We start from the raw sequence: 27421 nt of genomic DNA on the forward strand, positions 1-27421 counted from the left end.
CACGGAGCCCGGGCGGCCGCCGTGGCACCCCTCTCCACCGGCTTTTGCCCGTTTCCCTGGAAAAGTTCCAGAAAACTTAAAAAACGCGAACGCGTTTTTTTTCCCTCCTCGCCCCCCCACCCCGCTCCCCGAGCCCGAGTGCAGGGCGGTTTACTCGCGGGCTCGGGGAAAACAGTCAAGTGCCGGGAGGCTTTCTCGCCTTCTCCCGCCGGGCACGTGGCTCCCATTTCCCGGCCGCCCCGCCGCTTGCTCGGGCTCAGCCTGCCCCTTTTGTCCGCCAGGCTGTGCTTGGCGCCCGCGGGGCCCTCCCTGCTGCCCACCTGACCTATGGCGCTTGGGCCCTGGGGCCTCCCCAGACTTCCCCGCTGCGGGGTCTGGAAGCCTCCCAGATCCTCCCGGTTTCCCCATGCTGCCTGCCCCGAGCCTGCTGCGCCTCCTCCCCGATGTCATGGGGCTCCTCGGACGCCCGCTGACCAACTTCTAAGATGCCTTTTTTTGGGGGGTGGGGTGGGGGGCTTCCATCGATTTGAAGACCCTTTTTTAACCTTGCGCCTGGGAGGTGCCCGGGTTCTGGCGGCAGATGCTGGGGACTGGAGGTGTCCCCGCGAAGTGGCGGGGGACAGCCTCCTGCCCGAGTGGGAATCCCCCAGCTCGGCGCTGTGGAGGAAGCCAGCAAACCTTAGCCCCGGGGCCGCACGTTTTTCCAGGGTGTCGGTTTCTAGTGACTTCCTTGGGGGTCGAGGCTAGGCTTTCCTCTCTCTTGCGTATTGACTCGGTTCAGCCTGCCACAATGGGTCTTCATTCCGAGGACAGGCAGAGAGAGAGAGAGAGAGAGAGAGCCCTTTAACATCCGGGAGCCAGCAAGCATTAGGACAACCTGTTTGAGCACTCCCATAGAGAAGTGGCTCCCGGTCCCTTTGACCTTGACCTATGGTTCGAAGTAATTGTTTGATGCGGATTAAACCAGTGAGTCCCCGGGTAGGGTGGAAGTAAGAGCCTACTGTGTGCTCTACAAGGGGATGAAAAAAAAAAAAAAAGAATGCGGTAGCCTTCTGGATCAACTGGTACGTTTTGGTCACTGGCAGCTTTGAAGATGGCTGCTGCTGCGTGGGCCTCCGCATTGTGGCCTGAGGGAGAGACAGTCCCCTCTAACCAGAGAGCCTTGGGTGAGAAAAGAGATGCCTGTAGGATAATTCTTGGCTAATGGCTGGCTGGGAAGGAACCCAAGTTTCAGGTGGGCCAGTGTGCCGTAATTGCAAGGCTGGAGTGAAGCTCCATTTTATTGTACACACCAAGGCTTTTAATTTTGTTTAAAAGGAACCCCCGCTTTTTTTCCCATACAATCGCCTCAAAGAGACTCCATCGTATTTCCAAGTTTAGGAGAATGGAAAGCCATTAGATCTGAATTATAGAAGAGTTAGTGTTTTGCTGCTTCTGAGCTTGATGGGAAGTAAATACTTAGTGAATTAACTTGAAAAATAGAATCCTAGTGGGTTCCTACTGTGCTTGTTACAAACAAATACTGTTACTGAAGGTAGTAACACCAGAGGCCAAGGTTCAGAACCACACAGATTTGGGGGTTTTGTTTGCTCGCTTTTGGTTTTTTTCTTTTTCCTTCCTGAGCTATCAGGAAGGTTTAGGGTAGGTAAATTCTCTACCCACGCTGAAGCTGAATCGGTGGATCCTCACGGAAGGATCTTAAAAGGTCTGGCAGGAGCTTTACCTCCCTCGAGGAGATAGATGGCCCCTAGATTATAGCCCAGGAGAATTTGCTACAAAATAACCTCAGGGGTGGTGAAACCTGGGTTGAGAGTTGCCGATGAGGACAGGGACTTGGATCTTGACTTCATTCAATGTGGTCTCGATGGCAGCTGTCGGCCATGCTCCCCAGCTTCTCCCCACCTCCCAGTTTTGTCTGAGGGTACCACTGCAGCCAGGCGGCCTGTGTGCCGCAGGGAAAGCACTGCCAACAGCTGGAATGAATGCACAGCATGGTGGCTGAGCACTTGTGGGAAATCTCCCCAGTAGCTTGTGGAGGAATTTAAATAACAGCGCAGGGGAAAAAAAGATGTAAAAGCTTTGACTTAATACATTCTTAAGACGCAACATTTCGTAACTTTGCGTTTTCTCTGTCAACACCATCGGGTTTATTCTTTACAATGAAAGAGCCTGGGCTATCAGTATGATTTAAAAAAAAATGTTTCTTTTGATTTTGTGAATTGTTATTGTAGGAAATGTAACAGATGATTTTTAAAAAGTTTCTGCCGTGAAGTAATTTTACAAACGTGAAAGGGAGATTTTGTGTCTGCCTATGCAGCCCTCTTCTGCAGTCGTCATTCCCATGTCGGCTGTCCCTTTCACATCCTAAAGCACATTCCAGACCTGTCATTTCACCCTGACATGTTTGTATGTACGCAATACAGGGATTTGGTTTTTCTCTGAGACAGGGTGGATTGTGTAGCTCATCCTCCTGTCTCTGCTTCCTGCATCCTCGGATTACAGGTTTGTGTCACCACCAGGGGCTGGTGAAAGCACACATTAACACGACCCACTGCCATTGTTATGCCAGGTTGTTGTCAGTTCTCTTGGCTTCAGAAACATGCTTACAATTGGCTTGGTTTTTTTGGATTTATTTTTTTGTGTGTGTGTATTTGTATTTGCCTGCATGTATGTATGTATGTATACCACAGGCCTGCTTGATGGCCCCGAAGGCCAGAAGAGGACATTAGGTCTCCTGGAACCAGAGGCACAGTGAGTTGCGAGTCTCCGCGTGGATGCTGCGAATTGAATCTGGGTTCTCCTCCTGCAAGAGCACCAAGTGTCCTTAACTGCCGAGCCATCTCCCCAGCTCCTACAATTGATGTTAGAATATGAAGTTAATTTTAAAAAAATGTAAATTTTGCTTTTCTGACTTCTAAATCATTCTTGGAGTTTTGGCTTTATGAAACAGGGTCTTACTATGCAGCCTGGGCTGGCTCTGAACTCAGTTATCTTTTATGGGAGATTCCCATGTGTGCCATTATACCAGCTTTTTACCAAAGCCTTGAAAACTAGGCCTCTACCCTCTTTGCCTGCATTTTCGACTTCTCACTGACACTGTAGGTCTTTTTTGTTTGGTTGTTTTTTGGTTTTTCAAGACAGTTTTCTTTTTGTAGCCTTGGCTGTCTTAGGCTGCCTTTGTAGATCAGACTGGCCTCGAACTCACAAAGACCCATCTGCCTCTGCCACCCTGAGAGCTGGGATTACAGCTGTGTGCCACCATGCCCAGCTGACACTGCCAATCTTAAAAATCTCAGAGTTGACACCTCCCTTGGGCCCTTCTCGTAGATCAATTCTTCAAACTACCTGCCTGGCCTTCAGAGCGCTCCCACCTGCTTTCCTGTTCTGTGAGGAGCTGATGGCCCACCTGCTCATGTTCATTCTGATCCCCTCATCCCAAGAGTGTTTTTTTGCACAGGTCGCTTGGAATGTAAAATTCATAGTTGCCGTGGGAGCCTGTTTCTCTATGTGCCCACTTCCGGCACGTGATTCAAGGCACAGAAAGTCAGGAAGCCAGGATGATAGCCCACCCAAGGTAGATTTCCCGTCCTCAGTTTTGGGCTCAAGTGTGGGGTGAGGAGCCATGCCGTCTTTCCACTCTTTCTCTGGGCACCCTGCAGCTTTGCCGCACCAGCACCGCTAGCTCACGCGTAGTGAGGCTCTGCTGGCCCAGACTCAGCCTGCTGCCCGCGCCATCAAGTGAAGCTCTTGTTCTGGGGAAACAGCTGCAAGCTCCAGCGGAGGAACCCGAGATCCCTATTCATTCCCTGGTCCCCTTGCTCTTTGAGACAGAACAACCAGGGTGGTCTTCTGTCAGTTTTTCAGTCCAGCCGCCGAGCCCTACCGGGTTCATCATCTCAGTGGGGAGCCTCGTCCAGTCAAGTGAGATGCTGGGACTGTGGGCGGACCTACGGGTCTGTCCCTATGGCTTCGGGGCTCGGGAGCCACAGGCCTCAGTGCACGCGCTTGCTTCGCGCCCAGCGCATCTGGAGCCCTCACGATGCCTGAAGGTGTGTCCCTGAGATGCTGTACCAAAATGTGCCACTGCAGCCCCAAGTAGGGAGCCGACCGGGAGTGAGAGAGGCAGCCAGGCCCTGTGTTGTCTGCCAAGAACCCGGTGCCTCTGGCTCTTGGGCCCTGGATGAGCTCTCTGGGAACTCCGCTCTTGCTCTTCCCATGGTCTCTGGCCATCCACCTCAGTCCTGTCGTCTTGGACATGTGTGCTGAGTTTGTCCTAGGTGTGGGTCTCCGTTCCCTGCCTCGGGAGCGGGTGGGATGTTGCCCATCCCTTCTGGGCTTTGCTACCTGGATTCTTTTCCCTTGCCATGTGGTATATAGGCTGAATGGGAGTCCCATGTGTCCCTAGTCATCTTGAGCATTCTGTCAGGATTGGAGGTCCAAGGTAGCCACCCTCAGGCCCGCCAGAGCCAGGCTCCCACTACTGCCCGATTACGCTGCCACCGCCAGTGGTGTTCTCTGCTGGGTGTGCCGCACAGCTCTGTTCCTGTCAGGCAGTTCTTCTAGGCACGTTTAAGGCTGAGCAGAGTCTTGTGGAGATGCAAAGATCGTTAGCAAGACTCCACCTCTAGCAGGGTGGTGGCCCTGCATGCCTTTAATCCTAGCACTTAGGAGGCAGAGGCAGGTTGATCTGTGAGTTCGAAGCCAGCCTGGTCTACAGAGTGAGTTCCAGGACAAGCAAGGTTACACAGAGAAGCACTGTCTGAAAAAGACCAAAAAAAAAAAAAAAGACTCCATCTCCCCATGTTTACATGGTCTGCACAGGTGCTGTTGGCTCCTTGCCTCTTCTGGTCCTGACTCCCAGGAATCTCACCTGAAGCTGAGTCCTTGGAAGAAGCATCTTGGAGGGTCACTGGAGAGCAAGTGGCCAGATTTGGGACATCTTGCTCTTGTTGGAGGAGCGCAGTGAGGGAGTGAGGAGTTGACTTGGGGATTAGGCAGCCGGAGGGGGGGGGTACCAGTGGTTTAAGGAAGGAGTTGGTTGTTGATAGAACTGTAGGGCCATGGAAGGCTGTTTGGGAGTGAGAGAGGGTTGGGAGGAAGCGGCAAAAGTCCGCTGACAGCCCTTCTTCACGTGTGTGTTCGGACAGGAGCTGGCAGCTGTGTTGGGATGGGAGTGAAAAGAAAAAATGCAGGTGGTTGGTTGGTCAGGACCCGCTTAGGGTGGAGTGACCCTGGTATTTTAAATTTAAATTTATTTAAATTTCACAGGCATTGGTGTTCTGCCTGCAGGTATGTCTGTATGAGGGTGCTGGATCCCATAGAACTGGAGGTCCAGGCAGCTCTGATCTGCCATGTGGCTGGGAACTGAACCCTGGCCCTCCCTGGAAGAACAGCCAGCAGTCTTAACTGCTGACTCATCTCTGCAGGCCTGCAGAGATTGTGGGAGAACTGACAGAACTTGGAGCTAAGTGGGGGAGGTGACAGGCTCCGCAGGGCTAGGCATGAGGACCCTTTGTCAGCTCTCCCAACTTTCTTTAGGAGGTGGTGATGGGTTGTGGGTGAGATTAGTTATTTCTCTCTCTCTCTCTTTTGTTCCATGATCAAAGCAATTTGTCTAAGGAAGTTTATTTGGGATTATGGTTCTAGGGGATCAGAGTCCATAACCTTGAGAAGGAATGGCCACAGGAGCAGGAAGCTGGGAGCTCACAGTTTTAAAATGTTTGCAAGCATGGAGCAGACCAAAATGGAAATGGCAGAGGCTTTAAGCTCTCAAAACTCACCTCCAAAAAGGCCGTATCTTCTAAACCAACTGTTCAAATGCCCAAAACTAGGGCTGTTTCTCACTGGAACCACTACAGGGCCAAATGGAATTGAGCCAGTGCCTCATTGTCCTTCCTAGTAGGCAGTGAGTCTCTATGGGAGATGGACCTGTGCATTTCATGAAGCTGGAGTGTGAATCCAGCACGTGCTAGACAGACACCGGCTTCAGCTGTACCCTCATCCTGATAATCACTGTCAGGGAACATTAAGTAATTTCATGGCCAGGACAGGAAGAGAGGCCAGATTTCACAGTGTCCTGGCTTCTATTGCTGCCAGTGGTGACACCCTTAAAATAAGAGGTGATGGTCTGCAGGCTGGGGTGAGGGTGAGGTGATGGTCTGCAGGCTGAAGGGAGGGATCTGAAGTTAGGCGAGTGCTGGAGATGGGTGTGGAAAACTCAGGTGAAGTGGGGTAACCTGAGTGGTCCGGGACCCACAGCCGGCACTCAGTCAGCTCTCTTGCCCTGAGCTGGATGGGCCTTTCTCCAGCTGCACCCTGAAGACCCAGGGGAAGCCCAGGTGGTTGCTGTTGCAAGGGGCACGGGACTCCCAGGTGCTGTGAGTAGGGGCTCTGAGAAGGTAGAATATAGCCCCAGCCCTTCCCAAGATCACTGGTGTCAAGAGTGGAGCTGGGCCAGGAACCTGGCTTGGGTGGGCCTGAGAGAGCCGTCCCTGCCTTGGACACAGCCTAGGAGATGCAGAGTCCACAGGGGACTTTGCAAGCGCTCCCAAACAGTTAAGTTATCTGCTTGTCTGTCTGTTCTCCTGGCCCTCTCTTCTGAAAAAGCTTCAAGATGTAATCTAGGACCGCTGTGCTGGGGCTGCTTCGACCTCAGCTTGTCTTCCCTGTCCTTGAGCGCCAGGTTTAGTTACCAGGAAGGAGTTCCAGAAATGCCATGGCATTCACTTGTTCATTATCTAGACAGTATCCTGTCTGCATGTGCCCTCCAGAAGAGGGAAAAAGGCCTTATTGTAGATGGTTGTGAGCCACCAGGTGGTGGCTGGGAATTTAGCTGGGGGCCTCTGGAAGAACAGCCACATACTCTAGATAACCCCTGAGCCATCTCTCCAGCCCTGTGCTCTCTGCATTTTTAAGCGCTTGAAGCCGCAGGGCTTGGGAACAGCTAGACAGGCTCCTTTTTGTGAGTACCAGGCTGTAACGGGTGTCCTAGCTGGGGATGTGTCCTGAGGAATGAACATCTGTGGTTTCTATGGGGTCTGGGAGACCTCTGCCAGGGGAGCCTGGTTGCCCCCGGTGGCTTTGGGGGTGGGCTGTTTGAGAACAGCACTGTTATATAAGGAGAGATGCTTGGCCTGTGTGTGGTGGGCTTGCATTATGTGCTTGCAGGACTGCCTTGGCCCCTGCAGGGATTTGAATTTCATTCTGTTGGGTCACCCCTCCCTAGAGGATGCTAGTTGCCTGGAGTGGCAAAGGAATTGCCTCAGTGCTCACAGGAGACCTGGGCCTCACTTCTCAAGAGAGCGGCAACACACTTATCATCATCTGCCAGGAGAGGGTGGAGAGGAGGTGCTGGCGCTGGGCATGCAAGGCCAGCCCTCCAAGCTTAAGCTTACTGCGGCACTGCTGCTCCAAAGAACATTTACTTGAAATGTGGTTCTTGTTTTATCTTTTGCACAATTTTTATTGAAATAGGTGTTTTTCAGTTCATGTTTCGGTAAGGCGGGTGTTGAGAATCTTGCCAAGTCATCCTTCCTATGGCTGAACCTCAGCTGCTGCTGCAGGTGGCTGTCATCACTTCCTGCTGCTCCAGCCCTGGCCTCTGGGGTGGCACCTGTGGCTTCATGGGCCCTACCCCAGCCTGACCCAGCAGGACTCCGATCAGTGTGTAGTGATGTCAGTAGCTGGTCCAAGTGGGCCTGCACCCTCAACAGAGGGAGAAGGAGAATGATTGGTGCTTCAGAGCCGGGAAGTACTTTGAAAATGACAGCCTTAAAAAAAAAAATAGCGGTGTTTACATAACACACATTTAACCATTTAAGGTGCCGAGAGATGGCTGAGTGGTTAAGAGCATATGCTGCTCTTGCTGAGGACCCGGAGTTCCATTCTCAAGCACTCACACCGGGAGGCTCGCAACTGCCTGAATCCAGCTCCTGGGCGCCTATTGTCCCGCACAAACAGGCACCTGTAAGCAAATACTCAAGTAAACGCATACACACATAATTACAAATAATAAAAAGTCCCCTGAAAATTTAATAATGCACAGCTGGAGAGCTGGCAAACTGGCTTAGCGGCTAAGAGCGCTTGCTGTACGCTTGCTGTACGATATGAGGGGTTTAGTTTGCAATCTCGTGCCAAGGCGGATGGAGGCAGGAGAATGGCGTCACCTCTCTGGCTTCTAGCTCAGCTGCAAAAAAAACCAAAAACCAAAATGGGAGTTCCGGTTCAGGGAGAAGGAGAGGCAGAGGCCCTGCCTCAGAGGAGCAAGGTGATGGAAGACACCTGACACCCTCCTGGTCCTTTGTCTTCACGCACCCCTTCTCCCACAGGCGTCTTATCAACGCCAATACCTAGTTCTAACCCCACTCCCCTCCTGTTAGGCGGGAAGTCAAGACTGATTGGCTATTGAATTGCCTTACTGGACCTTCCTTATGAATAGAACCATGCAATACACGGCCTTTTGTGTCGGGGTTTTTTGCTTATCATTCTGTTCTCAAGAGTCAGGGTTTAGCATGTTTCAGGACTTTTTCTGTCTCCGTGACACCAATCTCCTTTTTCAGCTACTTCTCATTAGGTACCCAGGCTGATCTTGAACTCCTAGCAGGAAACGCCAAGTTCTGAATGCAATTTTCCACTACCACACGATATTCTGTTGCATGGATTTGCCACCACCTATCCGTTTGTCTCTCTGGGGTCCGTTCTTCCTTTCAGCCGAGGTTAATATGCTCCTCTGAGCATTTGTGTCTAGGTTTTTGTGTGCTTTCCTCGCTGTCTTGTATGGGAGTCGATGTGGAGAACTAACTTTTCGAGGACCAGTTCTCTCCACTGCCTCTGTACCTGCTGTCACCATGCAGAAGTGCCACGGTGCACCTTGCCAGGCTCCACTGGCATTTTGGAGTTTTAGACAGTGAAGAAAGAGTTTTAGAAAGTGGAAGGTTTCGTTTCAAGTGCGGAGGGAAGTTGAGACAGGATGTTGTCTGAAGATGGTCTTGAACTGGATATGTAGACAAAGGCAGACTGAATGGATCCTCCTGTCTCTGGGCTTACAGGTGTGGACCCCCAGGCCTGGACTAGTAGCGATGATCTTGGGTAAGACCTTTCTGTCATATTTTATTAGCCATCAAAACTGATGGGAAGTGTGCAGTCTGCTCGCTTTTGGCAGCTATACCTCAGAGGGCTAAGGCCCACTTATCTCTCTAGAACACATGGTAGAGTTAGTAGCCTAGACACTCGTGAGTGATTGGCAAAACCCTAAGACTTCAGGGTCCTGATCAGTCAGTCCTAGGGTCAGAGCATTTGCCGCCAGCCCTGTGCTGCTGAAGCCTTGTGTCCAGCTTAAAGGCAGGGACACAACTGGGAATCACGAGTCACCCCCACACGTGGCGATGACCACAGGTGGTCCTCACAGACTGGGTAAAAGTAGGTAGGAAGCCAAGCACGGTTTTCTGCTTGGGGAGGGGACTTGAGAGCCTCTTCATGCCTCCTCTGTCCAGTCAGGGCGGACACTCACACAGCCCTAGACGCTCTCTGGTTTGTGGATTGTCACCTGCACCGTCCTTGCGGCCTCTTCTGTTCCCTCATCGCCCTGCAGCTATCACCTGGGCTGTGCTTTCTGTCCTTGCCTGTGGCGTGGGCCACTGCCTCCAGTCCTGTGCCCAGCTCCTAATCAGGTGTGTGGGGGCCTCTGCCCTGGGCCAGCAGGCGAATAGTTTGTAGCTGAGTGGCGTGGCCGCTGCCTTGTGGTTGAAATCTGAACAGTGAGGAGGCTGAGAGCCCTGACTTGGGCATCTACCTTGGTGTTGCCCTCAGAGTGTCAGTTGCCACCAAGTGTGTGCCCGAGCCGAGGTTAGCAACTTGGCAGCAGTAGCTGTTGAGGCCAGGAATGGCCACCTGCCACATGTCATTGTGTAGCTTGGCATGTGCCCCTCTGGTCTCTGTGGCACTGATGAAGCCCGGCAGCCAGCAGCGTTCTCTTAAGAGAACGCTTGGTCCCCTGGCCTCTGGGTTGTGTTGAACTTGTCACAGTCTCCTCAGTGTGTACAGTCACCACAACTACCTTGCCTTCAATTTGGTGTTTTTCTAGAGGTGTGCACGCTCATTTTGGAGAGCTTGGGAAATAAAATGAGCTGAGGCCTGATGGCACCTCACGGGCGGGGTCAGCGCTGGGAAGCCGTTCCTGAGAACTGCGGAAGCGTGGTGGCGTGTGGCGTGCAGTCAGCGCCTGTCAGGGCCTGTTCTCGTCTGCCCCCTCCCCTCTTTGCAGTCTCCTGTGATGCACTGAGAACAAGCAGATTACTCCTGAGAACACGGGGTGCCCCAGCACGAGACAACATGCTAAGATGCTGCTTCACCTTTTTTTTTGTAGTTCTGGTTGGGTTTTCAAGACAGGGTTTTTCTATGGAGCCCTGGCTGTCCTGAAACTCTCTCTGGAGATCAGGCTGGCCTCGAACTCAGAGATCCACCTGCCTCTGTCTCCTGAGTGCTGGGGTTAAAGGCATGTGCCACCATCAGGCTTTGCCCCTTTTAAAGTGACCCCTCTCTGGGTGGGAGCTGCAGGTGAGGTGGGGAAGGTACTGTCCCAGGCTTGGAAGGAGCCTGGGGAAATGGTTAGTTTCCGAAGCTCACTCTCTGCTTGGCTCCTTGGGTTTTTTTCCCTTGTCTGTGGAGTGGGAGTAGTAATAGCTCTCCTTACCGTTATTGTGAGGAGTTGCCGCACATTCATGTAAAATTGCCTCCGCATCAGAGCGATTAGCACGAGGCATTGTACTTTGTCGGTGACTCTTAGTAATGTTGTAGTTGTCACATCAAGTCATGGATTGATTGTTCTCACCATTGTGTCGATCACGGGGCCCAGTCATCACGCAGTTACATGGAGCAAGTGTGAATGACTGCAGAGCTGTGTGTGGAGGTGTGCCGCGGGGCGCGCATTCTTAATCATTCTTAATCGTGACTACGAGTGTAGAGTGGGAAGGGGTGTTGGCCCCTCTGAGGAATGCCAGTGTGGTCTGGGTGCTGTCTAGGTGATGGCCGACTTGGGCTGTGGGACATAGGAGCTGCAGATGGATGACTGCATGTGAACCTCAACCAAGAGAACCTGCTGAGCTCCTGCGCGCCACTTCGTGTCCCGAAAAGGGCTCAGCGTTGCAGATTGGGGGTGACCAGCTAGAAGGACAGTAGCCTCGTCTTCCTCCTCCTCTTTGAACGGGAATAGCATCTTTTCTTGCACATGCGTTTGTAGACGGTCTGTCAGATGTTTTCAAAGTTGTTTTCTAAACAAAGCCACTGAATAGGCAGCAGGCACAGGAGCGTGTAACCCAGTAGTGAACTCTAGCTCACTCACAGGGGCGGACCACCCAGCCACCTTGTAGCCGCTTGGAGAGCACTTGAGACTGATGGAAAAGAGGCTCAGCGTGGCTCACAGACCAAGGCTTCCTGAGGGAACGGGTGCCACCCACTGGTCCTGTTCATTTGACTTGGGTCACGCCCGCAGCTTTGCACCAGACTAGGAACTGGGCTGGGGCCTCCCAGGCACTAAAGAGCAAATGGATTTTTATTTTTAAAACAGTCTTACTGCATAGCCCTGGCTGGCCTGGAGTTCACTGTGTAGACCAGGCTGGCTTGGAACTTACAGAGATCTGCCTGCCTCTGCTTCCCAGATGCTGAGATTAAAGGCATGAACCAGCACATTTCTGAAATTTTTTTTTTTTTTTTGGATGTTGAATTCTAAATGCTAGTTTGGTTTTGTTGTGACCATGGCCTGGAGAGTGCAGTGGGAACTATTTTCTTGGTCTGTTCCTATTGTTTTTTTGTTTGTTTGTTTGTTTTTTGCCGCTGCCACCAAGCTCACTGGCACCTGCTCTTTTGATGCTCAGTCCTTCCCTACTTTTCTGTCAGAATGGAGGTGCTCAGTTGGGCTGGGAGCCATGCTTAAAGCATGTTTCTACTGGTTTGCCCCAGCCCCTGCTTCTGTGGGTCGCTTTGGAATGTCCTTTGACTCCTACCCTTTAGGTGGTAGGATGGTGGCCCATTGGGGCCATTTGCATCTAGTCTCCTTGTGTGTTTCTGGCCTTGAATCTCCACAGGAGCTAGAGCAGGGCAAGCGCTCAACTGAGCTTTCCCCCCTTTTAAACACAAACTAAAAACATCCAAGAACAACAAAAGGGAAGGCTGTGGGTAACCTTGCTGTGAGCTGTGGGCCCCAGCCCTCGGTTTCCTTGCAGGTCCTGAGGCCTGGTGAGGTACGTGATAGACCTGCCCTCTAGCCTGGCTGCCAGGTGGGGAGTGTTGTCTGCCCATTGTGAGGGCAGAAGCATCCCTGTTTGTTCAGTGACTTTCCCGGGTGCGATTTTATGTATTTTTGAAGAGAACAGTGTTTACTGTCTCTTGAGCTAAGCACTCAATAAATAGCTGTTTAAACTGTAATAACCAGATAACCGTGGAGGACACAGTGATTTGCCAAACTTCAAAAACCAAGGGCAGGGTATGTGCCTGGTCCCTTGCTTTGGAGTTCTGAAAACCCAGAGCTAGAACAGATGTCACGAGCCCCCTCCCCCAGAAGAAATCGTGGGCGCAGAAGAGGGCAGAGAAGTGGCCCAAAATACCTGGACTGTGGTAATTGCTGGTGACTGAAAAGGCAGCCCTTTGTGGCCTTAGTGTCAGGCGGTGGCTTCCTCCCAGAGCTCTGGTACCTGCAGTGTGCCACACTCTCACTTCCCTTGTGAGGCTGTAACGATTCTTGAGGTAAGGTCTCATCATATCTCCCTGGCGCCAAGTCACAAAGATCCTCCTGCTTCTGCCCCTCTTAAGGTGTGTACCGCCACACCCAGCCTGCTTCCTTGATGTTTTGAGAAAAAGTCTAGATGACAATTCGTATTCACGTAGTGACAGAATCTGACCGTCGTTCAAGTGGGGCACAGGGCTTTATTCTTTGTCATGCCCAGTGCTTGTGTTAGCATGAAGCCTGAGGATTTTAAATGGTCAGGTGTGCATGTAGCTCCGTCTATATAGAGCGCTAGCCTAGTGTGAAGCCTGGCTTTGGTCCCCGGTTCCTCATACTGGGTGTAGAAGTACATGCCATGATGCCAGCACCGGGGAGGCCGGGGCAGGAAGATCTCAGGCTTGAAGGCATAGTCTGTCTCAACACACAGATCAATACAAGCTGGGTGTGGTGGCACATGCTCTTAATGCCCTCAGCACGGGGGGGGGGGGGGGGAGGCAAGGGCAGGGCTGGTTTTGGGTGGGTGGGTGGGTGGAGCAAGACAAATTACTATAGCTCCAGTAAGCCCATCCAAATTGAAAGGGCAGGGTGGGGCAAGATGGAAATCCCTGTAGGTTGAGTACCCCTTATCCAACTGGCTGGGAGAAGTATTTCCAATTTCTAAACATCTGTGGCTATGGAAGGAGCCATCTTGGGGATGGGACTTGAGCCTAAAGGCACCATTCACAGTCAGTACCTTTTGCTCAGATAAATTTTGCCTACGCCCGCCACAAGTGCAGTTCTCTCAGTAGAACTGCCGTCCGAGGTTGCTGAGTTGAAGGTCGCAGGTTCTGGTCTCCACGTTAGCAACAGATCCTCAGCAGCCTGAAAAGGTCACGGGTCTATGTGAGGCAGGCTGCTTTCTTCCGTGTGTCCTGCAGAATGAATGCCAACCGCAGCCCTTTCGGGGCCAGATCTTAAGAAAGGCCACCCCAGCCACACGCACGAAAAAAAGGAAGGAAGGAAGGCTACACAACTGACATCGTCAGCACTAGGGTCTTAACCAACAAGTCCTGGGAGTAACCCAGAGCAATGATACTAAGCCTAGGATGTTTGCCGCTGTGGGTTGAGCATCTATATGACCCCATTGGCCAACAACTCAAAAAAAGCAGTAACCTACTCCCATTACTGGGGTGCTTACTTGTTAACATGGGTGTGTCTGTGAGGCTCTGGACGTTTTAAGGTGAGCTTGCTTGCTTCATGGTGTTTGAAGTCCTACTGGCTGAGGATTTAGGTAGCTTTACCTGCCTGTGTGTCTGAGCCCTGCAGCCTTAACAGTCTTGACAACAACATGGGTTGACACATCAGTGTTTTAGATCTTGGGGTTACCCTCTCCAGCATATGGTCTCTGTGTGAGAGAGAGTGTGTGTGTGGGGGTGTTCCAAAATGTTCTAGAACTGTGCCCTGTACTCAAGCTGTTTCCCGATTTTAAGTCTTACCTTAGTTGTGTAGGATTGCTCTACAGGCTGTGAGTGTGTGGAGGGCCTGCAGGCCATCGCTCTGTCCTCCGAAGGTCCCGCATCCCTCACTGTGCTGCCATGTGAGAGGAGATAGGTACCCCCACACCCAAGGGCTGCTGATCTCTAACCCTGTTTATGTCAGGGAGCTGGGCAGGAATTGAGAACATACTCTTTCCTTGTCTGCTGACCTCCCGTGGACCCCAGGCAGCTTTGGCCAACTGCAGAGAAGTTGCTTAGAGCCTTGTCTTCAAGAAGAAAGCCTCTACCTTCACAGGTGGTATAGATGGCAGTCTCTCATAATTCACACTTGCTTCCTGTTGGAGTTGTCACTCGAGAGAGGTGACCCCGTCCCTTGCTGCTAGTGCCCAGAGTGACTTAAGTGTTTTGTGGGTAATGAAAAAAAATCGTTCGGTTAGTTTTCTCCTTGCTGTGATGAAATAACTAAATAAAGGCAACTTAGCGGAAGGTGGATTTATTTTGGCTCATGATTTGAGTGTATAGTCCATCTCGGTGGGGCGTGGGGCGTGGAGCCTGAGGCAGCTGCTGCTTGAATTACACCTATAGTCAGGTAGCAGAGAGACACTGACACTCTTGTGTTCATTCTGGGCCCCAGGCCTGTGGGATAGTGCACTGATATTTGGCATGGGTCTCTCTTCCACAGGAAGTCCTCTATGCACATCCTCAGATACGTCCAGAGATGTGTCTCCCAGGTGATTCCAAATTCAGGCACAGTGACAGTGAAGATGTCTCTGCCTCTGCCCTCCCTGTATGACCTTTATCTCCCCTCACTCTCACATGGATTGCTCTGCCTCTGAGTACTGGGACTTTTAGAGTGTGCGTTACTACTCCGGCCACCTCTGCCTTTAGAAGGGGCTATGAGCTCTGCTGGTGGCTTCTGCTCCAGTATTGGATGAATTGACTTACAGCCCAGAAAGGACACTGTGTCCTTGGTCCCTGTCCTAGTTTGGTTTCTGTTGCTATGATAAACACCATAACCAAAAGCAATTTGAGGGGAAGAAGGGGTTTATTTGGCTTGCAGATCTAGAGAGTTCATCATCAAGGAAGCCGAGGCAGAAACTCCTTGCTCAGTTCTGTGTCTGGTTTCCTCCTGAGCTTGACATCAGCCCCTTTTGTGTTCCTGTTTTATAGTTAAGGGAACTGTTTGGGAAATAAGATGTAGTTTTGGCCCAGCATGTGAGGTCAGCAGCTCCCATTGAGGCTTCAAAGGGAGAGCTGCTCACTCATCCATCTTGTACCTTTGGTAGCACCAGAGACAGCTCCGGACCCGCCCTGGAGAAAGCTGGGCCCATGAGGTGTGTGCACCACCAGGCTGTGAGCATAGGGGTTCTAATGAGTATCCCTGTGGTTCTCTGCAGCCTTTTGGGGGCCCCTCATCTTCTTACCTGAAGTGGTTGAGGCAGTTCCCCATGTCACATGGCTTATAAATATCTATCTGTATGTGTGTGCCAAGAGGCGGACTCTTTCTGAAAGTGCTGTGACCTGCATGTGTGACCTAGAGATCATTAGCTGCACATTGGAGACTCAGGTATCCCATGCATATCCTTGAAAGTGCCCTTAGGCTTGGCTTTAAGTCAGTATTAGTACACACAATAAGCCACTAAAGCTTCCAGTGTTGTTCATAGGCATTTTGCTAATATAGTTTTAAGGTTTTGTTTTGTTGTTTTTTTTTTTTTTTTCTCTCTCTCTCTCTCTCTTTTTCTAAATATCTTTTTAAAAATTGTGAATGTGAATTCGAGGCCAGCCTGGTCTACAAAGTGAGTCCAGGACAGGCAAGGCTACCCAGAGAAACTCTGTCTTGAAAAACAAACAAAACAAAACAAAGAAGTGTGTTTGTGTCTGTGGCAGAGCCCAGGGAGGTCAGCAGAAGACATCAGAGTCCCTGAGGCTGGGGTTACAGCTGGGTGTGAACCCTCTAAGGGTTGGGGTCCTCTAAAATGCAGTGAGTGTTCTTAACTGCTGAGCTATCTCCCCGGCTGCTGGTTCAAGTTCCTGGAGAAACCTTTCCGCTGGGAGAGAGCTGCCCCACGCCGATGCCACACTGCCTAAGCCTGTCATTGTCCTAGCGTACCTTGGCCAAAGCTTAAGCCACATTCCTCACTGTGCTGGCGTTAGTTACTCAGGCATCTGGGCAGTGGCCACTTCCGTCCTCTCTCTGCCTAGGTGGCCCGGCCCCATCAGGGGAGTCAGTACGCACCCTCCTTGAATGAAGGTGGGGTCCTGGGACAGTGGCCTGAAGTGTGGGCCAAGTGCTTTCTTCCGCTAGGCCCTAAGGGATGTGGAGTGACAGTCTTTGTGCCCCTCACATCAGCCAAGGGAAGTCACCTTGGTTTGGAAGTGGTGATGTCCAGGGATGTGTTACCCCTAAGTCTGAAGCTCAAACACAGGTATGCCTCTCAGGTGCAGAGCGAAGGCACCAGGAAATGACTTCCCTATGTGGTTCCCCTTAGGGAAAGTGGCCGGGGCACTCAGCCATGGGAGCACTCAGCGATGGGAGCAGACGTTAGAGGGACGGGATTTCGAAGGAATGCAGGAGCCCAGCCAGTGGGTCCGAGCTGTCTTTTGTGGCTAATGAAAGTGTCTGGAATTAGGAGATAAGTGATGGACACACGGTATCTGAATGTGTTAGGAACATACCACATGCTCTTCGCTGGCTAAGGTGATAAGTTTCTACGAGCCAACTGGCTCCTTGGTGACTTTGCCATTTTGCCTTATGCTAAATCAGCCACCTGAGCACCAGGGTCCCAGCCATTACTCTCAGCTGGCCCAGGCTGGAGCGCCTACCTGCCACAGGCTGGCGTTAGATAGAAACAGTCGGGGGGTGCCCATGGGGAGCTCACAGGGCCCACCACGAGATGAAGAACCCCAGGCAGCTCATGACTGCTGAGAAAGGGAGTCAGTGTTCAGGGACAGGCCCCCATAGGTTATCCAAACCCAGGCAGTCAGCCCTAAAGACATGTATGTACAAGCAACAGTAAATGGGCTCAGCAGGGTGTGGGCATGCGTGTGTGTTTGTGAGTGTGAGGGGGGAGAGTTAATTGAACTGAATTTTAGGAGTTGGAGTGGGAAGAGGGTGTGAAAGAAATGATTTAAATGGCAGTACTCCTAAATGAAATTGTGAAAATAAAATTATGAAAAGAGCCGTGTCTCTGCTAGAGCCTATTGGCGAACTCCGTAATGGGGTCCTTTAAAAGACAGCAGTCAGGCCCTGCTTCCGGCACAGCCCGGAATTGAAGCCACCCGCATTCAGGACTGCTGTTCTTCAGTATTCTGAAGAATGAGGGAACAGTTTTAATTTATTTTAAATTGCAAGCCTGTCTATCCTCAGGAAGGAATCGATTAAAGAAGCCAAACAGTCCTGTGGATTATATCTGCTTGATTTCAACAATTTACTCCCTAATTAATTATTCTGACTAGGGAAAAAATTTTCCCTCTATGGGATGCCAGTATTTAGAAGTGACATTTCAAATAGCTGGTGGGACAAATTGGGGACATTTTCTGTTTCCTGTCACTTGTTAAATTTGCTTTTAAGAGGCTCCTCTGGGTTACTGTATTAGGCCCAGGCTGGGAAATACAAGCGAAGTTTGTGCTATTCAGCACCCACGGAGCTCCAGGTGCGGGGGTGGCAGGGAGAGGGGTGGGTGGGTGGTTCCTGAGACTCCTCCGGACAAAGCTGAGGCAGCTACACTCAGTTTTTGTTGGAAGAACGTCCTGAATATTGTGTGGAAGGGATAGATATCCTGCGTGCATACCTCACTATTCTGGGTGTGCACGGAGCACTCTGGGGTGTGAATGCCCCAATGCTCTGGGTGTGAATGCCCCAATGCTCTGGGTGTGAATGCCCCAATGCTCTGGGTGTGCGCCATCCTACAAGTGTGAAGGTGCTGTTTCTGTTTATTGTAATTTAACACAAATGTGAGGATTTATTTTGCAGTTACAGAGCGCCTAACAGAAGACCCTGGACGTGTAAGCGTTTCCACGGAGGGTCACATGGCAGCCTGTGCCGTGACATCCAGCCTGGCACACAGGGCGCTGGATGGTCCTGCTGGGGCTCTGGTGTGTCGTAGAAGCTCCTTGTCAGAAGTGGGAGCAGCGGCAGCATGTTCTCTGTACAGTTTTAGCAACGGTTTTCCTCTAAGCAAGGGCTCTTCTGTGTCTGTGTAGGAACAGTGGCCCAAGAGGGATGTGCAGGTCAGGGTTCGAGGGCACCTTGGCACACCCAGCTGAGATGGTGTGGCAGTCCACATTTTGTGGAGTGTCACTCTTGTTTTCTTTCAGCACTGAGGGCTGAACCCTGGGCCTTCTGCATGTTAAGTAAGCATTCTACTATTGACTGAGCCACATTCCCCACCTTGGGCTATGGTACAGACTCAGGAACTTGAGTCCATTCAGCACATTCTAGACTCACTTTGTTATTTAAAGTGTGGAAGGCAAAACGGAAGAGCCAGTGACGGTGCCTACATTTTGGCCCAAGGAGTGTCCCCATGACAGGCACATGGTGAGTAAGGATGTTAATTGTGGGGGCTTGGTGACTCAGAGACACAGATTCAGAGTAGTCATGGAGCCCTTCCTGATTGGAGAGGGGGTGGTAAGACTTGGCTGGCGCTAGGCAGTGTAGATACCACACAGGCTTTGGCTGGGCACCTCCGTGGGAGCTCAGAGCAGGCCACTGAGAGAGTTGAGGGACATGGGCCCAGAGTGGCCAGAGTCTGTGGAATGTGGGAAACCTTGTGACTAGACAAGGTCTCAGCTCTCCTGGGGCAGAGCTGCCTGGTGGGCTACAGCCCTGCAGATTCTGGGTTCTGAGGATGGAGGTAGGAGAAGCAGCTGAAGAAGACAAGTGCCTGGCAGTGGACCCCGGCGGTGCCGATGCTGTGGCTGTCTTGAGGGGTAAGAGATACGTTGAGTCTCAGCAGGGGAGTAGTGTGGCTCTGTGTCCACCGCACTGCAGGAGCTGTGTGGACCTACCACTGTTCTAACCAAGGACCGTTATTTGGTCAAAGTGAGGCTTAATATCTGGCCTGGCAAGAAACAAGGTGTGACTTAAACCTGGTAAAACCAGACACAAGACAGGGTACCAAGCAGGACGACATCAGCAAGGCCTGGCTTTTCTGTGAGGTGTGCTGGCAGTGGGCAGGACTCCAAGAAGGTGGTTTTCAGCAAGACGTGTCTTTTCTGAGGTGTGCTGGCGAAAACTGTTCTGTGAGTCTTTACCCCAGGGCGGGGGAGGCGAGCCCAGGCCCTGCTTCCTGTCATACCTTTGTCTATGGTAGATCCTGCAGTGGCCCTATTAGCTGGCCAGGCTTCTCTCCCTGGTTCAAGCCTCCTCCCATCAGAGTGGTGGGGGTTTGAGATGTCACTGTTAGTGTCCTATTGCTATGGGGGTCACTTGCCCCCTTTCTGCTGCCAGGTTCTACCCCTCCCCACCTCACCTTTCTGTGTTAGATTATATAGAGTGATGAGCTCTGAGGTGGACTGGTGATGCCGTGAGCCCTGCAGCCTGGGCACTGGCTGGCATTGCTGTCTGCCAAGAGTCCCCGACAGAAGGGCTGTTTGCCAGTTCTCCTGGGTGGCCGGTGATACCTTGGCTTGAGAAGGAACCTGTGTGGGTAGGTTAGTAGAAGATGCTCATGCGTTCTGCTGCCTCAGTGGAAAATATGACATCCATTCTTTCCAAGACAGGCAGAGGGCCAAGGCTTGGTGGAAGTCCCGTGGGGTGCAACTGACGCATGCAGGAAGGGCCACCTTTGCTTTGTCTTCTGGGCCTCCACACACCGCTCAGGTGCCCTGCCACAGCTGCAGCTCAGCCTCACACCTGCCCATTCCTGCCATAACATTTCCCCCCCCCCCCCATTCTTTTTCTCTTAAAATGTGTCTGATCTTGCCGACTGTAAGGACAAGCCAGGCTTAGGCAGATTTGAGTTAGTTAGTGGATCTGAGGGATGATTTATTCATGGCCCGTTAAGAGATAAAGTTTGAGGTCCCCGTCTCCGCGTCCTAAGCTCAGCCTGGGAAGCAAGTGGTGGCAGAGGCCCCGGGGAACCGCCATTGTCAGCTGTTGTTTATGCTGGTATCTGTGCAGAGAGAGCGCGAGTGAACGTTGGCCGCACACTACTCTCCTTAGGTGAAAGTTCTCAAGGTGCGCTCTCGCTAGCAGAGGGGTGTGCCGCTGGAAACGGGATCCACTGCTGTTGTCCTGTGGACTCTGAGCCTGAGCAGCAGCAGAGGCAGCCGCTTCGGGTCAAAAAGAAAAAAAAAGCGGCCTCTTCCTTCCTTAGAGACCGAGGGCTGTTCATGTGGGAAGAAGTTTGGACGAGCCTCCGTGTGTGCTAGATGGGGAGCTCCGGTGGAAAGCTAATCCTGGCCAGGAAGTCAGCAGTGGGCGCAGCTGTACGGACAGCACCAAAGCTGTGAACTCCCCTAACCATGACATAAGCCCAGGTTAGGGACCTGTTTTGAGTGTTGGGATTGCTGCCTTTGGGGCCGGTTGGAACGAGCCTCCCACGGGCCTTGAGCTGGGCGTGTTTCTGGGTCTCTCTGTGAAGGGAGCAGTGGCTGGCATGGTAAGTTTGACTGCCCTCAGTCTGGTCTGCTCAGCCCACCTTAGCCTTTGTGAGGTTTCTGTTTTTGTTTTCTTTTTCATGGTTTGTTGAGAACAAGTCTTGGTGGGTAGCTAAGCGTGACCTTGATCTTCTGCCTTCACTTTTCAGGTTCTGGGGTTATGGGTATGAGCCCCACACCCAGCCCGAGCTGCCCTTTGTAATTACAGCTGTCATGTAGGGTCATTTTTTAAAAATACCAGCTGCCAAGGATGAGGACACTTCTTTGCGTAGGGCATTGCCTGCAAATCCACTCTCCTTCACGACTGCAGAGTTCACGTTGCCTGGTGCTCCGGAGAGTGCCCGTATTTTCTGCTCTTAGTTAGCCATGTTATTTTAAGTACTGATGGGTGTTTTTGGGTTTTTGGTTTGGTTGGGTTTTTGAAGACAGGTTTTCAATGTGTAGCCCTGGCTGTCCTGGAACTTCCTCTGTAGACCAGGCTGGCCTTCAATCCGGAGATCTGCCTGTCTCTGCCTCCCAAGTGCTGGGATTAAAGGTGTGCTCCACCGTTGCCCAGTTTTTATATGTTCTTAATTGAGATTGAATTACATTATTCCCTCCCCTTGATTTTTTTCCCCCCTCAGCTCTTCTGAGCTACCTTCCCATGTTCCTCTTCAAGCTGATCATCCTTTATTTATTTATTCATTTACTTATTATTGATAAACACATACATATACACAAGTTGTACTTAATCTGTTTTGGTGTGTATATCTGGTTTTAAGGCTGACCACTGATTGGACAACCAATAAGAGGACTGTCTCATCCAGGGAGAGGCTAATTCTCCCTCTTTCAGGTGTCATTAGTTGCTTGTGGTTCTTTGTCTAAAGGGTGGGATTTATCTTATGGTACATGGAATGGGGTACATATTTTCCCCTGCCTCGGTACTCAGTGGTACCCACCCTGCTCTTTCTGGACTGAAGAGCCACTTTGGCCGAGCCAGGTTCTGCTGACCATCATGGGTCCCACATGGAGGGGTATGAACACTGAGTTTTGCCTGTCCTTCATCTCTTTCTAAGTATGGGTTTCTGAGAGCTGGTACATGCTGCATTCCTGAAGCTGCCCTGTTTCTCAGTGCTACCTGGGTGACTTGCTGAGGACTCAGCTCATTCCACTTTGTTCTCTTTCTCAAAGTTCCAAACACCTGCTTTCTCTGAAGGGTGCAAAGCCATGTAACAGGGGAGATGAAGAGCCTGGGTTGGCATCCTAGTCTACTAAGGTACTGACTAGTATATCAGTGCCCATCCAAAAAACAGGAATCCTTCCCGTCTACCAGTACGTGGCCAGACCTGGTGCCTGGCATGGCAGCGGGACAAGAAGGTTGGACACAACTGGAAAGAAAGCTCAGCACCACCAATGGGAAGCTAGAGTGGCATGGCTGCTCTCCTTGTTGCTGGACACAGCTGGAAGCAAAAGGAGTTGAGGTTTTTGATTTTTGAGACAGGGTTTCTCTGTGTGGCCCTGAGTGTCCTGGGGACTCCCTCTGAACTCAGGTCCTCCTGCCCCTGCCTCCTGAGTGCTGGGAGTACTGGATCATTAGTTTGGAGAGTTGAATCTTATTCACCTTATATTTAGGGTGGGAAAAGTTTTTGAGGGGGGAAAAGATTCTTTCCTTACGTTTTAAAGGTGCCTCCTGGGTTCTCCGGAGGACATGGTTGGTTCGGGGGAAGCTGGACAGCAGGGTCCTTGATCTGCTACCAGGAATGGGTCTGCCGCCTGGCCCTTCTCCCCATGCCAGTAAGCCTGTAGAGGTAGGAGGTGAATCTGAGGAGCAGGTGTAGACACACTGAAGCCTTGAACCTGGTGTTCTGTGTCTGGTGCTCCTGCATCACCCGAGAAGACGTTGGCTGTGTGAAGAAACTGTTCCCGGGGGGGGGGGCTTGGAGTTCTCATAAGACAGGTAACACTGAATTGTAAATCAAGAAAAGTGATTTTCCTCTTGCAGTCACCTGTGCATTCAGCCGGTCCACAGCTGGCACAGAGAGCCACAGCTGCTGAGGTCAGGAGGCTTACAGTCTAGCAAGAGGCAGATGCTGGCAGACACCATGATGCATGTTGACTCAGGAACGGATGGAAGGCCGGACAGAGTAAGGTGTCAGCTTCCCCAAGCTACCCCACGGCTCACTGTGGGACGGCTTTGAACCGGCTGCTCAGAGCAGCTGGTGCAGTTATAGTGGTGGGAGTGACTAGCTCCGTAGCCAGCTTCCTTGAACAGCTCCTTATGTGTAATGTGTTTTGAATATTGCAGGGGAGAGAGTTGCTGGACCTGAGGATGCTTCTATGACTTGTGAGGGAACAGTTCCCCATTTACTAGACAAAAAAATTTGGGGGATGGGTTTGGAGGCCATTTCTCAAAGGGGGTCATGGTTGCAATTTTATACTGACCCTCACCCCCACACACAAACATTACAAAGCCCACCCTGTAAATCAGCTGTTTCAGTTTGAGGTGAAAGTGGGTGGTTGGAGCTATGCATGGAGTGTTACTCCTGTCACATCGAACCTTAAGCTGCTGTGTGCATCCTGCACTCACAGAGCACATTATAGCTCTCGCCAAAAGAAGGTCAAAATATATTTAGAAGAATACTCATTAAACCAAAAGGGCCACGTGAGCCTCTGTGATAATGGCTCCTCTGAGAAGCCCTTGACCGTCCTTACCTAGCACCTTCACCTCCTGGAGTGTCGGTTCCCCTTTGCCTCTAACCCAGCGCCTTCCTGTCTCACCCAAACTAACTATGATGACAATAGAAGATTCCCAGAGGGTTTTTGATCAGGCGTGGTCAAAGCAAGAGACTCCCTGGATCCATGGTAGCTTTCAGAGGTGATAGGTTAGAGAATGGTCCCTGCCATCCTCTTTTCTGCCCCCACTATGCAAGAGAAAGGACCTCACTAAAGGGCCCGGTGATAGAACCAAGAGATTGACCAGGACATTAGGTAATGGCCAGAATTCCTGGTTATGTGTTTCCAAGCCTTGTGTGCTCTGGAACATTTAAATTCCGTAGTGGCCCCAAACACCTTCTAAGATCAAACCACCCCAATCTAAGGCCCACAAGTAGCCAAACGTTGGTCCATCCATGTTCACTACCTGTGATCAAGCTGCGGTGAGGACTGTCACACCCAGCAACATTGGAATGGTCAATCCTTTTTGGCCCTTGTTCTGTGTGCCGCCTCCTCAGCCACAGCTAAGTCTGGGAGCCAGGACCTGGAAGGCCAGAGGCTCCATCCCTTTCTGCTCTGGTTCTTTCGTACCCTCCCCATAGCCTTGCACGCTTGCTCAGCTTACGGTAGCATTTGCCAAACTGGGGGAGTCAGAAGTGAGTGGAAGTTATCTGACCACAAGTTCAGTACCCGTCCAAGCTGTACTTGGCTGTGACTCTTGAGCCAGAAGCGAGGCAGACGTGAGCATGGGTGTTCCTGTGTTGGAAGCCGTTCCTTTGTAGCGGGCTGGCTTTGTGTTAGCGTTCTTTGTCCACAGTTGGTTAGTGGTTACCTGGGTCTTGCCTGACAGTGATTCTGACTGGTTCTGCTGATAGTGCAAGGTACTTGTGTTCTCTTCCCAGCCAAGGAGCAGATGGCCCCGGCTTCATTCTTGGTACACACTCCAGGCAGCCCTGTCTTGTCCAAAAAGACTGTGTGTTTAATGTAGCTCTGTCAGCGTGGGTGGCATGCGGCGCACTGCATGACAGCAGGATTGTCAGCCATGCATCCTGAGTCTCCCCAAAGCACCTGTTTGACGGAAGCTTCTGTCGCTCTGTGCTGCAGGTTCCACACTGTTCTGGAGCCTACATGCCCAGCTCCAGCCTGGACCGCAGCCCTGCCTGACCATTGCCCAGACAAAGAACCCTGACAAGCCACCCAACCCTGCAGTGTCTGCAGATGGTTCCCTGCAGAGCTGGCTGTGGCAGAGAGGGGCTGGTGTCCATGCCTGGCATGACCCAGGGCGTGGCACGGGTACTCAGCTTCCCTGGCTGTTTGTATCACGTTCTTTTCATTCATAATTTCTGGCTCGTGTTTAGCATGAGCACAGAGTTCTAGAAAGACGATAAGGCGTGTGCCTTCAGCCGTACTTGCTTTGAAGCCCTGGAAAGAACTCTGCAATCACCTTGGCACTTGAGTGGCAAGGCTGGAATGTGTTTGCATCTCTTTCCATGGATGCCTGGGGCTAGGCTGGGTCCTGGAGGAAGAGCCCTGGGGTTGCTTTGTTTGTTTTCAGAGTGAAGCCTTTGGTTTTTGTTTGCTTGAGGCAGACTTACTCTTCACCTAGAATGGTATTTAGTGTGGCACATGTGTTGTCATAGTCACATCTGTCCACTTGCTTCATCTTTCCTAGTGCCGCAGTCAACCTATCTGGCTTGTCATTGGCGTAAGGTACTGTGTGTGGCCCGTGTGGCCTGTAATCCCAGCACTCAGGAGAGGTAGAGGCAGGAAGATCTCTGTGAGTTTGAGGCCAGCCTGCCCTACAAAGTGAGTCCAGGACAGCCAAGGCTACATGGAGAAACCCTGTCTTGAAAAGACAAAAACCAAAAAAAAAAAAAAAAAAAGATACTGTGTATACTGTGTGAGGTTGAGATTTTCACAAGGAGAGAGAAAGAGAGAGAGAGAGAGTGTGTGAGAGAGAGAGAGAGAGAGAGTGTGTGTGTGTGTGTGTGTGTGTGTGTGTGTGTGTGTGTGTGTGTTGGTGTATATGTGAACCAGAGGTTGGCCTCAGGTCTCTCCCTCAATTGTTCTCTGCCACATATGTGTAAGACCCTGTCTCTGAGCCTGGAGTGTACCAGTTGGCTAGATCGGCAGACTAGCTGCAGGGACCTGCCTCTTTTGGCCCTCCAAGCGGCTTTTCTAATGGGTGCTGGGGCTCTGAGCTCGTCTCCATTTTCTCATGGCAAGCGCTTTGCTGGCAGCAATCCCCCACCCCACCCCCTTTCCCCATGTAAGGAACACTTAAGTCACGCAGGAGTGAGGTCATGCAACCTTTGTTCCATTTAAAGGTCATATAACTCATACTTAGATGTCATCGCAGGAGTGCGTTTGGCAGGTGGGTGGTGACAGGAAGCAGCCTTCTGGGAAGGGTGTTTACTGTCCTATTACGGTTCCCATTTCTCTCACTCCCACGGAGCCCCTCGGTGTGGTAGCCCCTTATTTTTCTGTGTAGACCTGGTGATTCAGCGGGCTGAGCAAGCAAGGGGTGGGAAATTCTCCTTCTGGTTTCCAAGGTGACTTCCTGCTCCATGTGATTTGTCACGTGGTACCTGTGGTCAAGGACATGGTCTTCAGCTGGTTCAGGTGTCCAGCAGAGCAAAACGTGCGTTTGCTACACAGTAGGTGCTTAAGGAAAGAAAGCCTGACCATGTGAGGGCGGGGTTGCAGGAGCTGCCTTCTGCCGAGCTGAACAGGCTGAATGTTTGTTAACGGAAAGACCAGAAGAGAACATTAGGGCGCCTGAAACTGGAACTGCAGGTGTTGGTGAGCCGCCCCATGTGGATGCTGGGACTTGAACCTCAGTCCTCTGAAAGATCAAGATCAGCTAACGCTGTTAGCCCCTGAGCCCTTGAACAGTTGTTTTGCGTGGTTTTTTCCCTAATGTTTATTTGTCAAGACAGTGTCTTCCTGGGTAGCACAAGCTAACCTCTAACTCATGATCCTCCTGTCTCAGTCTCTGGCATTCTGGGTTTGTGAGCTTGTGCCCCCATTCCTATGGTTAAGTCTACACACACACACACACACACACACACACACACACACACACAAATCTCTGGACGGCCACACCCATTTGCTTGCACATTTCCCACAGCGGTTTCCAAGTGGCCGGTAACACTTGTATATGGGGGCATCTTGTAATTCTAGTGCCCTGGAATGCCTAATACCACAGCATATCCCGGGGCTACATGATGGCCCTGCATGGGCGTGCCAGGGTGCCGTGTGGAGGTGCCACTGCCGGGCCTCAGGACATCAGCCTCCTGATTAAAACTTGATTCAAACCTCCCCTGCTAGCAGCCTGCATGATGAGCAGCCGCAGGAGAGGCCGGTTGCCATGGCAGTGGTAAATGGTGAAGTGACGCACATTGCTGCAGCCATGGAGACGGCAGAGGCCCTACCATGTCTGCAGGGTGCGGGTCTGACCTCGCCGCCGTTCCCGCCTCCGGAAGGCAGGTGCCACAGTTCCCGAAAGGCCCCTGGAGAGGAACGGTTGACCTGCCTATCCCCCATAGCCAGTCTGAGGGCAGGTTTGATGTTTTCAGGAGCTGGGCACTAGCTTCTTTCTTTAGCGATGAAGACACACTGGCCCCCTGAGATCCGGGGAAGCTGGTTCTCACACGTTCAGGTCACGAGTTCCCTTGTCAGCCTGGTGACGCTTTGTGGGAATTTTTTCTAGAATAATGGTTTTCATGGATGAAACAGAATACATAGGTTGATAGATCAAATTAGTCATACTGAATTAAAGCCACTAAAATACCAAATCTAATATGTAATACAAAATAAGGACTTCTTATTCAGATGTAACTGGAGAATCCCACATCGATGGGAAGGAAGCTCACAGCAGTGCTGGTAAAGGTGGCTTTCCTCCGTCCACCTGGGACTGTATCGAGGACAGGTGCTG

At 51.5% G+C, this 27421-nt stretch overlaps 1 protein-coding gene across 1 annotated transcript in view; it reads left to right on the forward strand.

Annotated features, from left to right (window-relative positions):
* Nucleotides 1-27421, forward strand: part of Ago2 (argonaute RISC catalytic component 2) — an 82371-nt gene that overhangs the window by 790 nt on the left and 54160 nt on the right. The window lies entirely within an intron of this gene.

The sequence above is a fragment of the Meriones unguiculatus genome, chromosome 8 (assembly GCF_030254825.1).
Source record: "Meriones unguiculatus strain TT.TT164.6M chromosome 8, Bangor_MerUng_6.1, whole genome shotgun sequence".
NCBI lineage: Eukaryota > Metazoa > Chordata > Mammalia > Rodentia > Muridae > Meriones > Meriones unguiculatus.